This window comes from Xylocopa sonorina, chromosome 15, assembly GCF_050948175.1.
Source record: "Xylocopa sonorina isolate GNS202 chromosome 15, iyXylSono1_principal, whole genome shotgun sequence".
In the NCBI taxonomy this organism is placed as follows: domain Eukaryota; kingdom Metazoa; phylum Arthropoda; class Insecta; order Hymenoptera; family Apidae; genus Xylocopa; species Xylocopa sonorina.
Genome location: NC_135207.1, coordinates 575,507 through 590,602, shown reverse-complemented (window position 1 = coordinate 590,602; position 15,096 = coordinate 575,507). Strand labels below are relative to the sequence as shown.

The following is a 15,096-nucleotide window of genomic DNA, read 5'->3' as shown; positions in this document are numbered from 1 at the left end:
GCATTTATTGGAGTTATAATAAATATGGGGACAATGACATTGGCAAATTTACAAGAGTACTGGTCTCGAAATGATATTAGTTACATTCCTTCTTATTCCAACAAATTTACCAGAGACAGATTCAACCAGATTTTTTGGATGCTTCATGTAAAAACAATTCCAACAACAAATGCAGGTCCAAAAACACGTTTATAGCTAGTAAGTTGCTTTCTTGAGTATATCAATTCCAAAATTTTGAAGTATTTTACACCGGGGGAAGAAATTTGTGTAGATGAGTCCGTTAACAAATTCAAAGGTCGGGTTTCTTTTATTACGTATAACCCGAAAAAACCCACTAAATGAGGTATTAGAGTTTACACAATGGCAGACTCAAATACTGGCTATATCTGTGGTATTCTTCCTTATTATGGAAGTCTTACCTCGGAGAAATTGATAATGTCCGACCTTCCGATATTAGCAAGAATACCGCTGCACCTTTATACAATGCTCCTGGAGAAAGTGTCTGGTAGTCAAGGACATGTAGCGGCTAGCAGTAAGGTTCAATAGAAGACCTTTCGCTACAAATGACTAGCACGGTTTATGGTATGCGCAGCAATCAAACCATTTTTGAGGAACCGTTTTAAGCTTTTAACATTTTCCAGGCATGCGATAATTAACTTTCTCTAACGGCCTCGATGGCACACGCGGAAGCCATAAACCGGGGATTTCCGAAGGGTCCACTGTCCGTGGACAAGCTACCCTTTATAGTTTCCTGGATAGGGAAAAGTATCAGAAGAGTCTCTACTATGGTTCCCATCCCACTGTATTTAATTGTATCAGTGGAGCATGTGAATACGTCTCATCATTTGCTGTTTCCATGGTTAGAGGACTTGGATTTATAGTGCAAAGACTGGCTGTCAAAGGCGTTGGATGGATTGGGAGGCAATTTGGGGATGGATTCATGCAGAGCTTGCCATCATGGATGCGACCGTTAGCAAACCAGACAAACTCAATGCAATCTGGAGAGATTTTGTCTTTAGCTTGTGCAGAGCTCTTATTGGTAAATAACAGGATGTATAGGAATTGGGTAGATAAATAGGGTTTGACTATTATAGAGAGGCTATACTACTCAACTACGATATCAAACTTGAGAAATAGTGACTGTATACCACCATTGTTATTCAGAAAATTCGTGAAATTACATGAAAGTAAAGTGTCGTTTACGTGGAGGAGTGAAACAAATTTCCCACACGAATTGATCCGATTGAGCTCGGAAGCCTATGCCACATTTATAAGACAATACTCATTGGACGTTAGTTTGGATGGTGAACAGATAACAATGATTAGAGGACACATTGCGATGCAGATGGAGTCCGCGTATGATGAAAATGCGTCTATTGTTTGGATGAACGTTTCATCTGGGATCGGTGTTTTTGGATTGTTGATAATATCTACACCAGGGGTGTCAAACTCGCGGCCCGCGGGCCGCATGCGCGGTATGCGCGAAAATATAAAATTCTAATTGGCTGAAATGGAGTCAATGGGAGACGTAATTATATATACGTTATCTTACAAGTGGTTATGATTACTGCTTAATTTATATTACGCTTATTGATTTCTGCAGTTATTCTCTGCTGGATAAGTTAATAATCAAGACAAAACATTGATATTGTAATTAAAATGTTTTATTATTTTCTGTTAACAATTTCTTATTTATTTCAGTCCTTTGTATTCAGTATGTCTATATCGAAGCCAAGTGGTAATAAAACTAAACGAAAAATCGTCAACGAACATCGAATATTTCAAGTAAAATGGGAATTGGAATATTTGTACTGTGAAGTAAATGGTAAAATAGTATGTTTGATTTGCAATAGTACCATTAATGTACCGAAGTTATGTAATATTAAACGTCATTACGAAAAACAACAATCAAAATATGATAACTACGAAGGATTAGGTAATGAGACAAGAAAAGTTGTAGGAGCTTAAGCTCGGTATGAAAAAACAACAGTCAATATTTAGTAAAGTATTGCAAGAAAATGAAAAGACGGAACATGCTAGTTACGTCTTTTCCCAGTTGATAGCTAAACACTCGAAGCCTTTTACTGAAGGTGATTTCATCAAGAAATGTTTAATTAAAGCCGCAGAAATTGTTTGTCCTGAAAATTCGAAGGCTTTTCAAACAATGTCTTTGTCTCGAAATACAGTTGCGGGAAGAATTACCGACTTAGGATCGATCAGATCAAAGCAAAATCATCTAGTTTTGAAAGTTTTTCCATCGCCTGTTATGAGAGTACAGACATTGGTGGCATAGTTCAATTAGCTGTGTTTATTCGTGCTTGCGACAAGGATTTAACCATTTTTGGGGAATTAATTGGAACTAATACCGATGCATGGTACTACTACAGGACATGATATATTTAATAATGTTTTTGAACTTCTGCAAAAATACAATCTACCTCTGTCAAAATTAAATTCTGTAGCTACAGATGGCGCTCCTTCCATGACCGGAAAAACAACGGCTTCGTAGCATTACTACAACAAAAACTTAGTGAAATTGACGGTTCAAAAATTCATCATATGCATTGCATTATACATCAAGAAGTACTATGCACGAAGGTAATCAAAATGGAGAATGTTTTGTCATATATAAAAAAAGTTGTAAATTTTATAAGATCTCGAGGCTTAAATTAACGACAACTCACTGCTTTCCTGGTGAATTAGATAGCACATATTCAGGTTTATCCTACTATAGCGAGGTACGTTCTCGCATATGGAACGAGGAAAATTCGCATATGAAATTATTTCTATGTTTGAAAGTACTTATCAGTGCGAGCAATTATTTTCTGTTAGGAATGGAAATAAATCTCCTGTCCGAAACTGTATTAATAACGCTCACGTTGGGTCAATTTTGAAAGTAGTTTCGGCCAATAAAATTTCTCCCGAAATAGGAAAGATAGTATCAGAGAAGAGATGTCAAGTATCAGGACGTAAATAATAATTTAACTTCATATATGTTTATTACAATGTACTAGTCAAAATAAAAATATCTGTTTCTATGAATATTGATTTTTTATTTGCGGCCCATCTAAAGTTAAGCATCGTTTATTTGGCCCAAGTTAGCTTTTGAGTTTGACACCCCTGGGCTACATGCTCATTCAGTGTCCCTACATGCTCATTCGTGGCTGCCAAAAAGATTCTGGAAAGCGGGAAAATCCGAATAGGATGAACTTTCGTGAAGGTGGAGGGGCTGGAGAAGCGCCAATTAATTTATTACAAATGCTGGGAAATCGGGCATGTGCTCGCTAAATACACAAAGCTCGACGACCACAGATGCTGGTGCTACAGATGCGGGAAAGAGGGACACCGCTCCGTAAACTGCAAGGCGAAAAGCGCTACCTGCCCCGTATGCAAGACTACGGGGTGGCAAGCGGATCACCGTACGGGAAAAAAGGTGTGTCAGCCGATGCCGCCCGCGAAGGAGAAAAAGAGGATTCTTCCAGCAAGACCAGTCGTCGAAAAAGTAAAACCGACGAAGGAGAAGAAGAAAATCGCGACGAAAAACCCCGTAGAAAAGGAGAAATATGAATAACGAATAATATAATAAAAAATAATAAATATGAAAAACGAAAGCTTACAAAAGCGGTGTGGTCGAATTGGTCGTTGTGGCAGAACCGTACTTTATTCACGACAAGCCGTTGTGATGTCAAATACATTTTCAACCAGAGGTATCAATAATTAAACCAACGTCAGCTTCCTGGCACTCATCCTGTTGATACTTTATTCCCAAGAAATATTCCCAATCAATAAAGATTAGAGTCATCACCTTACTGGCACGCATCCTGTTGATACTTTATTCCCAAGAAATAAGATTGAAGACTTTATTTCCAATCAATAAGATTAGAGTTATCACCTTACTGGTACGCATCCTGCTGACACCCCGATTCCCACGAAATAAGATCGAAGTGCTTGCTCCACCATCCTAAAACTACGTAGTATAAGAAGACCTGGAAATTGTCCAGTCTTTAGTCTTGATTAATCTGCCGATCTATACTGTTAAAACTCTTGATAAAAGTTATCGCTTTGTATTTCAAATATTATAATAAAGAATCGAGTGAGCGATTGCTCACTTGCATTTTATTTTTAAAAATCACCTTATAACATTTTACGTGACACCGTCGTGGATAAGTGATACGGAAGGAAAGATCGCGATCATCCAGGCAAACGCCGACACGTATCCGGCCGATTATGCTCATCGCGCGAGGGCGAGGTTTTGTCGCCGTTTCGTGGTCGGATTGCGTCGTAATCGGATTATACGCGGCGCCGAGCTGGTCGTTACACAATTTCGACCGGCTTTTAGATGATGACGGGGGGGGGGGGGGGGGGGTGTAAGACGCCACGCCCACCTACCAACGTTCGTTTTGGGCGACTTCAACGGCCGTTCAATATTATGGCGCTCGACCAGGACGAATCAACGCGGCAACTCTACGATGGACTGGGCAGCATCGACGAATTTAAAATTATTAAATCAAGGATCTGCCAGTACGTGCGTGCGTCAACAGGGTGAGAGTAAGGTCGACCTCTCGTTCGCGAACGACGCCGCCGCTCGTATAGTTTCAAGTTGGAAACTGGATACGGCTGAAACGTTATCGGATCATCTGTATATCAGAATCAACATATCCTGGATTCAAGAAAGCAGATCAGCGAGAAAAAACCAAAATAAATGGTCACTGATACGCATGGACGAAGACGCATTTGTGGCGGCGATCCTCGCGGCTACCTGGCTGGACGGGCCGACCGAAGAGGCCGTAATCGGGAGGGAGGTTGAATGGTTTACGAGGACGTTGACCTCGGCATGCAACACAAGCATGCTGAAATTAAAATCAAATCTGCCTCGTAACCCAGTGTATTGGTGGAATGATGAAAGTGCACGAGATATCGAAAACTGAGAAATTTCGTTCCGGAGAGAAGAGAGTGGCTCTACGGAATCTACAAAGAGAAGGAAATAGAGCTACAAGCCGCCATTAAAAGGTCGAAAGCACCAGCGTGGGACAGGCTGCTTCAAACGCTGCGCGAGGACCCGTGGGGGACGTCCTTATAAAATCGTAATGAATAAATTGAATCCCGTTGATGGAAATTATGGAGACTTCGTTCCTGGAAGGAGTTGTCGACACACTCTTCCCGCCGGAAAGCGTGAAATTTAAATATATTAACAATCGACCCGAACATCTGGTCGCAGGACTTCGAGGTCTCCGAGGAAGAAATTGCTGGCGCGATAAAGCCCATGACGAAGAAGTACACCACGCCCGGACCTGATGGAATGATGGCGTTAAGCCTCCTTTTTTTTTTTTTAATGTGGGGAAATCCTCATGGATCCCCCGGAGCTGGGTATGCCGGACTCTTACCGGCTAAAACCCCACGGTGACCTTCCTCGGCGCTGCTGGGAGGAGACCGGGAACTCTGGATGAACACCCCTCCCGCGCCGGGGTCCTCCATGGTGACTGGGAGGACCCCCATCCCCGAGGGGAGTGTGGTCGACGAGACACACTGCCCCGTCCGAGACAATGAGCGATGGCTGGGTCACGCAGCCACCGCTCCGGCCCCGGGGAACGCGTGCAATGATCGGTACGATCCCCCAATCGTACCGACCGCGCCCCCCGGACGATGCCCGTGCAAAGACGTGGGGCACGACCAAATGGTCCACCCCGCACGGGCGTCGTTGACGCCTCGGGCCAGGCCTGGCCCGGAGTGACTGGGTGCCCCGGGTGCGTCAGACCCGATACCACGATCCGACAAATGCCGAGTCGTGGCCAATGAGGCGTAGCGGCCACCATCGTGGCCCGCAGGCGCGGCGAAGGTGGCGAAGTCCCGCTCTCCGAAGGGTTCTTAGGAGTGAGTTCCACCAGAAGGTGGAAGCCCCCCCCCCCCCCCCCCCACCCCCCCTGAGGCGGAACGGGGCAAACGTCTACGGCGCCGACCCCGCAGGCGACGTCAAGCTGACAGGGATCGCTCCCTAACCCGCTCGGCGGCCTCCTTCGCGACCATAACCTCCTCGCAAAAGGAGATCATGGCCTGCCAGACGCTCCAGCGACCAAGCATCCCCGAAAGGATGCTCGGCAACGAGAAGTCCGGACCTACCTCCACCGCTAACACCCGACGCGGCACTTCCCAGGCTGGACACTCCTGAAGAGTGTGCCGCGCCGAGTCCTCCGCGGCGCCACAATGGCGGCACCGCGCGGTTGCCTCGCGTCCGATTCGGCACAGATACTGACCGAAACAACCATGGCCGGTCAGCACCTGTGTGGCTCGGAAAGTCAGCCGTCCGTTGCTACGGCCTACCCATCTATCTAGGATGGGCAGGACCGCCCCGACGGTCCAATGGTCGCTGTGACGAGACAAATCGTCTCGCCACTTTAACATGGTGGACCGCCGGGCCTGGAGCCTAAGCTCGTCCCGACTTAACGTCTCCCCTGGCGGGCTGGAGACCTGACGCTCGATGCGAAGATGCCCGTAAACGTAGGCGTCTTCGAGCGCCAGGTACTCCACGGGTGGTAAACCCGCCAGGGTGGTAGCTGCCTCATAGGACACCGTACGGTACCCCCTTACGACGCGTATGGCCGCGCGTCTCCACTCCCGTCGGAGGAGAGTGCGACTCCTCCGTCTCGCCAACAGATTTATTGTCTGCCCTACACCAGGACGGTGATCAGGCGTGCTTCCTCACCCAGACGGGTATACGCGACGGAATCTACCATCTACCAACTAGTTACACCCACCTCACTGAAAGGGGCGATGGAAAAATCCAGATATGCCGCGGCGCCTTTCCCAGCGGGCGAGTCCTTCAGCTACTCCCTCGGAGAGGACGAATCCTAACCGCCGGAGTACCCATGGGGAACCTCGGGGAGGCGAACTCGCTACGTGTACGCGAACACGCTCACTCTAACCCTTTTTGAATTAGGATGCATCAGTTTGGCCAAATTTATAGATGATCCAGACTGCCAGCCAAGTCTATTCATGTTTGCTCTATGAAAGTGTCTCGGACTAGCTTGGGCAAATCGATAATGCACCAAACCTCCGAGTCCCAGTTTAATTCGATAACCCCAGAGCCCTGTTAGCCACCGGGCAAGCCCGGCGCCCAGGTTCCACCACGAGGAGCTGGGGATGGGTACTTCCTGGACACCCAGGTTCTGGAACCCCCCGTTTCGCCAACAATGCGTCGGCCCATACAGGGGCACCGTACAGTGCCACGCTTTTCAAAACACCACAATAGAGGCGGCGCACCCGCTCGTCGGGACCGCCAAGGTTGGGCATGATGCGACTCAAATGAGTCATGAGTTTGCCCAACCTGACGGCCAGACAAGCGAAGTGCGGGACGAAACTCCAGGAGCCGTCCAGGTAGACACCAAGATATTTAATATCCTGAGCCGCCTGGACGTCGGATGACCCGATCCTCACTAGACATGAAGCCGGAGTGCCCCTCTTACGACGACGGAAACAGACTATTTCCGTCTTCTGAGGGGACAATTCCAACCCCATGCCCCGAATCCGCGAGGCGATGGCCGCAACAGCGACCTCCGCTCGACGGATTGTCCTCCCCAAGTCCCTGCCGGTGGCTAAGACCATCGTGTCGTCGGCGTAACACGTCAAGTGTATGCCGGCCGGCAGGGAGACTCGCAGAGCCGCGTCGTACCCCAGGTTCCACAATAACGGGCCCAAGACGGACCCCTGGGGTACTCCACGGCTTATCTCACGCCTGACAAATCCATCGCGGCCACCGTAAACGATGGCCCTGTCCCGGAGGTAATCACCGAACACCATCCGCAGGTAGAGGGGCACCTCGTGGCGTTCGAGGGGCCCGCGGATGGTCGCCCACGAGAGGGAGTTAAAGGCATTCTTGGTATCTAACGATACTGCCAAAGCAACTCCCCCCCCCCCCCCCCCTGGACGCAGCCGAGTCCGAAAGGGACTTGACGCGTGTAATCGCGTCTATAGTCGACCGTCCCTCCCAGAAGCCGAACTGGCACTCGGTCAGGTCGGGTCCTACACGAGACAGGTACCGGACGAGGCGACGCTGAACGATACGCTCAAAGAGTTTACACTGAGGGACACTGGGGATCTTCGTCTTCTTATCTCCTCCCTTAGTTGCCTTCTGCACAGCTGACGACGGCTGTGCTCCCTTGCCGCTTCGGCGGGCCTTAGGCGGGGAGCATGACTTTCTCCCCGTTCTGTGGTCCGCGGGCCGCCCTGCCTCTTTGCAAACAAGGCAAACAGGGGCGGCCGCGGTACACAGGCCCGCCTGGTGACCGGTCTCGCCGCACCTACAATATAGGTGCGACCGATCCACCTTCGCAGTGCACCGCTGCTGGACATGACCCAGCTCCCAGCAGCGGTAGCACTGCTCCGGGCGGGGTTGCAACACGGCGTTAAGCATCCTAGGCTCAAGACTACGGGAATTATTTTCTGCGTGTTTGAAGATTGGAATGCTGCCATCAAGATGGAAAACTAGCAGATTTGTTCTCATCCGCAAGCCCGGAAAACCGGAGAATTCGCTGGCCGCGTACAGGCCGATCGTCGTGCTCAATGAAATCGGGAAATTATTCGAAAGAATTGTACACGACCGACTCACGTTTCTACAATATCTGTGAAGGGTCATGGAAAATTACCTGAGTGAATAAATGATACTCTACAAGAGCCGAGAAGGGACGAAGGGGAAGGAAATAAACCGCGGAGTTCCACAGGGATCGGTGCTCGGACCGCTTCTCTGGAATTTAGGATATGACGCGGTTTTAAAATCACCAATGCCGCTTCCACATCGATCGACCTTAACGTACGTGCTATGCTCGATGCGATGCAAAAGCAAAACGAAAAACTCAACTTAGAAATGGCCGATATGAAAAGGCAATTAGAAAAGGTTAAAGGAGAAAACGAGAAAAGAACGACCGAAATCGCAGAATATAGCCAGTCTATGGACAGCTGTATCAACCATCGGTACGGAATATAACTCATTAATCACAGACGACATATCAAATCGACAAAGCATGAGGACAGCAGTCCAAAAGCAGCCGCTCGACCAACCGACAGCTGCAAGACAACAGCTTACTCCAATTTCTCGAACTACCGCTACTCACGTCGGAGGACGAAGAGAACGAATTACCAGCACCAGTCACTATGCTAAAGCAAGGGACGCAGTGCGATACATTCCATCTCTTGACGGAGACGATGATGTTGGAGTTGAAGACTTTATCGAAGAGGTTCGAGACATGAGAAACAGATGCAACGAAAAGGATCTCTTACTGAAAGCAATCAAAGTAAAGAAGATAATAGGAAAAGCAGCACAAGGTATAGGCAACATTCCGATTTCTACTTACGGTCATTGTATATGACGTTCTACGGACGAACGTCGCCTCTCACATCACCTCGGATGAATATCAGGAACAGCTACGCGATTTAAAACAAGGTAGGGACGAGAGTCTCCAATCATTTAACATTAGTACAACAAACTGACATATGCGATCGGTAACGACATCCACAACCATTAACAAGACGTATAATACTTGAAACATTGAACCGCAAAATTCCAAGAATCTACATCCGTAATTTGGACAGAAACATAGGCAGGATATTACTGTCAACTAAGCCAACCACTCTGTTGGAAGCCGAAAAAGAGGCGATAGACATAGAACGCTACCTTCGAGAAGAAAGAAGAGAATGGCAACGCCCTTCCAACCGAGTACATATACCGAGACAACTGTTTGCCATGAAACACTCGCCTTGAGACACTGGTTTGAAATGAAAACCAGTTTTCAAGGCAACGCTTCGCGACCAGTTACAACTAACAGTTACAACTATGTTAGTTGTTCCCACAGTTAGTTGGGTTGTTCCCACCGAAGCCGTTTCATCAAGCAGGAAAGGCACCATTAGCATAAAGAGCTCAATTAATATTGTCATATTTGGGTGTGCTTCACGCGTTATCGTACTTTAGAAAATTCTAAAAAATAGTTAATCATAATTCCTAAATTTCAATTCTTCTATCATTTTGTATCCGCTTACTAATCCTGCCCTCTGTCCTTTACTTGTTCGCTGATCTTTGTACCTTGACTCACTCACCCCCAACCACATACCAGCTAGTTTTCGCCATAGCTCAGATATTCTGTAGTCATTACTTGCATCCAAATAAACCTCTGAAGCCTCCCGATAAGTGATCGGGATATGCTATTTCCCAGGAACTATCCAAACTAAAGTCCTATAATTGGGTTCCTTCAACTAATTTCTCCTTATAATCATAAAGTAAAGTTCTTCAAACAAAAAGTAGTTAAAATAGCAGAGAAATTATGAGAAGTTGTTAAAGTAAACAGTTACCAGTGATAGACAAAACCTTAATCGCTAGCATACTCAACTGATATTAAATATACCATGGCATGATGATAATGATTTAGTATTAAGCTTTGATATATAGAGTTTCCCACAATATTATTATAATTCTTCATGAGAATGTGTTGTATTATTAAGTTTGATATATCCACTTGAAATGATAAAAAATCGCAAGAACGAAAAAAGTTTTAAAACAGATAATAATCGATTTGTTCATCAATCGTATAATTTCAAAATATTCATTTTCAGTTCCGAAATATCGCTCTAGGTTATTGTGAAACGATCGGTTGAACGCAAATGCAATTGTTTCTGTTCTTATATATAACGACGTGTGCATTTACTGCTTTGATTAATATATTTGTTCATAATACTTTATACAAAAGGTTATGTCGTATCTCGAACTCGATAGGAAGGTTACTACACATGTGCGTTGCTTCTTTCTCTCTCTCTCTCCCTTACTCTCAGCAATGCTTCTACTCGATAGGAAGGTTACTACGTATGCGCGTTTCCTCTTTTCCTGCTCCTCTTCTTTCTTGCTCTCACTTTCAGCAGTTCTTATATTCGATAGACGGGTTACTACGCATGCGCTCCTTTTCTTTCTCTCTTTCACCTTCAGCGCTTCGTATCTCTGTCCTCCTTCAATCGAAGTCGGACGAAGTTAGTCGAAGCCAAACGCAGCCAGTCGAAGCATAAGCTACCCACAAAATAATAGCTTTTTATTCTTGGCTTTTCCATCCTTTTCTGTAGGCATTTTTAAGGGGCGACATTTTCGCCTTTGCGGTAGTTCGTTTAGAACAGTTCGGCTAGAACGGTTCGTCTAGAACGATTCGTCTAGAACGGTTCGTCTAGAACGGTTCGTTTAGAACGGTTTGTCTAGAACATTCAGTTCGGCTAGAGCAGTTCGTTTAGAACAACCTTCCCATTTGTTGAGAATTGTGAATTCGATTAGAGTTTCAGTAAAGTCGCGTAGCGACGTGAAGGAGTCGTGGCCATAGCACCGCTTCCACGATAAGGAACATCTTGTAACACGTATACATCACTATTGTTGTTGTTTGTTGTATTAATTGTTATATTAAAATTGAGAGCGAAAGGTCAAGTGTTATCTTTCCTCCCGTACGCCTCATTTTGTTGAACTTCCTATCCGGGTTCGCAATGAGGAGAATAGAACTTCGTCTTGGATACCATCAGATGTCATTAGTTAGACGGAACAGTCAAGAAAGAGTGGTTAATGTGGCTCAATGTGAAATTTGTAGCTGCCATTCTATCCTCTATGACAGTATTAGCTTTTCACCAGAAAAGAGAGACTCAGTGGCCCAGCTTTTGGGTCCGTTAACTACTTTCTTATGTTATCTGATCTCAGATAGACAGTACTCAACAAAATGGCTTGTGACTGCTAAGAGGGCCTTTGCACTCTGTAATAAGACCCAATTGATGTCTCTTATTGCCGATTTTGCACTTACAGACCACTAGGCAAGCTCAATGAAAGTTCTCTCCTGCTGTGGCATTTTCCTATATTCTTATTGCTGCCGATCATAGAGTAAGGAATATTACTTATCGTATAGCTGCTTTAATCAAGTCTTTTAACTTCAGCCGACAACCCAGACAACACAAGATAAGATGGTGGCGACACCATACCGGCACTGTAGCGACACTTCCGAGGAGTGTCAGCAGATCCGTAGTCATCTACGTCCGCACTTGTTAGCTAAAATGCCGGCACGCAGTGGCAACACGTTCTAGTCACCAGCGTAGCACGCGTGACACGCGTGTCATCGTTCCATTCAAAAATTTTTTTTGCATTGGCGTAGGCGTCACATTTGTTAATGGGGAACCACCTGTTATTCCGTACAAATTAAATACGTCAGAGTTTAGATATCCGCATACGAGTACTGACAGACGTTTTGGTAGTTGTTTGCCAACATTTATAGTTACTGAGAGAGCCATATATATTTTTTCAATTCGTCAGGAAAATTCATGCCAATAGAGAGTATTAAATACGATGGCAGCATATTGTTTAAGGAAATGTAATAAATGATACATTTAGTTATAAAATGTTGAACCAATTAAGTTACGTTTACTTTACTAGCGTATCACAATTTTCAGGTGAAAATATTGAAGGTAATTATTTGTTTTCCTTTGGTACATATATTCTTGTGGTAAATGGTTTTATCGTTTGTAAGGATTATTAAATATAAAATATACCTTTGTTACATGAATTTTTAACGATGAGTTGAAAAAAATATTTATAAAATAAGTGTACGTATTTTTACGATAAAGTAATTAACGACTTTTCTGAAAAAATCGCTGTATTAAGTTATAGTTTATAGAAAATAATAAAAAGAAGTTTTTATATCTTTCTTTCGTGTCAGTGTATCTATTTTCGAATCGAAATTAATAAATTGCTTGGTTTAGTCATTTTTAATATTCGTTTATAATTTTTATGCAAACAGCTTCTTCATTGGTATATATTAGCCCACGCCACTGGCACGCGTGTCACTATGGTGAGCTGATAGTGTCATTGGCACGCTGTGTCGCCCTTGTGCTATATCGCCGTGCTTTGATAGTGCCGTGACACGTAGTGTCGCTCCAGTGCTAGCCCTGTGCTGTTACGAGAACTGAGAGGCAGCACCGTGCTAGCACAGTGCTTAGAGTTCCACCCGGTGCCATTGGCGCTACAATCGCTGGTTGTCTGGGAATAGTGTTGGGCACTCTTTCAAAATCTCCCAGATGATTTTCAGAAAATGAACAGTCGCAGATCGTTTATGTAGTGCAATCTGCTAATTTAAATTAATTAACAAGAGAATCCACTATCAGCAGCTACTTTTCAGTACTAACTATACACAATAGACTTTATATGATCTTTGCTGATTATATTTCTCAACGATAGGTGGCACGACCTTTCGTTTTAGATTCGAGATTTAGTTCGTAACGCAGTAATTTGAGACTTACGGTTAAGCTAGTCGACACATCCTCCATTCGAAAGTGAAGTTAAGATCATGATATTGCGGTAAAAAAGGTATCTGCCGAAAAGAAAGTCTCATTTTTATATTGGCTTTTTGTTGATATTTATGACATTATTTATATGCTTTCCAAAGTTAACTAAAAGCTAAAAAGATGCTCGTTTTCGACTGACATAGAAAAAACTAATTATATGTTTGAACATTTCCAAAGTTTTTTATGAAACAAAAAATATGAGCTATTAAAAATGGTACACGTATTAAGATATGTATGTTTATATACTTGGTAGTCACGGTGAACAAGTTCAAATAAAAGTATACCTGACTCCATTAGTTCCATAGTTAAATAACTAAACTGAAGGTTGTCCATGCATTATAAAAATAGATTACATTTGAAAACTGTAAAATTTGAAAAAAATGGTTGAAATGGAAAGAGGAAAGATTAATATTGAACAAGGACGAAAAGAAAATGCAAAAAATGATAATATATTTAGTATTAGAATAATTACTTCTGATTCCATTAATATCACAGGGCAATCATTTCGTGAGGATTCAGCATCTTTTTTGGTGAATAACAATATAACGCATAAACAAGGAAATAATATATTCTCCCTGTTACGTTCCCATTCATGTTTTCCTGATTTGTCAAATGACCCACGCCTAGCATAGGTCATACTATAGAACACTCCTCAATGTGCCACGTGATAGTTGAGTTTTGTCGGTGGTTCCACCAGGAGAATATTTTCAGTTCTGCACAAAAGCAGAAATTATTAAGAGACTGCTTCAATCTCAACCCGTGAGTAACATTAGACAATTAGACTTAGACATTGATAACGATGGCTGTACGTTAGATAAATTTAGCAGTATCCATCTTTGACCTATTCAATGCAGAATTGCCAATATTCCAAATACAAAGCTAATAATTATTAGCATTTATAGTGGTAGTCCAAAGCCTCACAGTCCTGTTAGCTTCTTTGAAAAATTAATTTCTAATATCAAAGAAATCATGTCCGATGGAATGATCAATCATCAGGATACTACATTTTCAATATCATTAAGATGTTTTATAGTTGATACACTAGCTCGAGCCTGTGTACGTGAAAAAGGTCAATATATTTTCAATGGTATAAACCATCCCCTAAGAAGTGACGAGGTATATGTTAGATGTGTTGACGAGGACCATCGCGCAGAAGGTCAAAGTCCATTATTTCTTATACCATTTGGGATGGTGTCACAATTTATATAAAATATATATACAATTCATACAAAATATTTTGAATGTATGCATTTCGTATGCCTAGGTGTTATGAAAAAATTATTGTAAGAAATATTGGGTAACAGGGTGCACGGGCGGTCAACGAGGGCCGTGTGCATTTCCCTGCGGCATTGCCCCTCTCCGGGGCCTTGCCTAAACATACGAATGGGCCATGACGTTGAGGGTGTCTTCGAGGCTAGTACGAATGACCTAAGAAGGCATTCTTGTACGAACCTTCGGGTGAGACACAGAATAAATACGCCCAGTAGACGTTGAGCCATCGATTATTACTTCATTTTCCTCAACTTCTGACAATGGCTAAAGAAGATTGATTCGTTAATACTATCCCTTAATTCTCTAATCACATTTTTGCGTGCGCATACTCTACTCGCGCTGATCGAAATTGTTTCTAAAACGTCTCGATACTTTGACTGGAACTGAACGACTCTAAATCGTTCGTTAGCTTGGGCGAAATCCTGCGATAAGCATACGCGTCGTATCCCTTCCACTGACGAATGACTTCGCGGCGATCATCGGTTC

General features: G+C 44.0%; 1 pseudogene; it reads left to right on the top strand.

Moving 5' to 3' along the window:
• Positions 1-13,718: 13,718 nt before the first annotated feature.
• LOC143430850 (uncharacterized) lies at positions 13,719-14,547 on the top strand (annotated as a pseudogene).
• Positions 14,548-15,096: the final 549 nt, after the last annotated feature.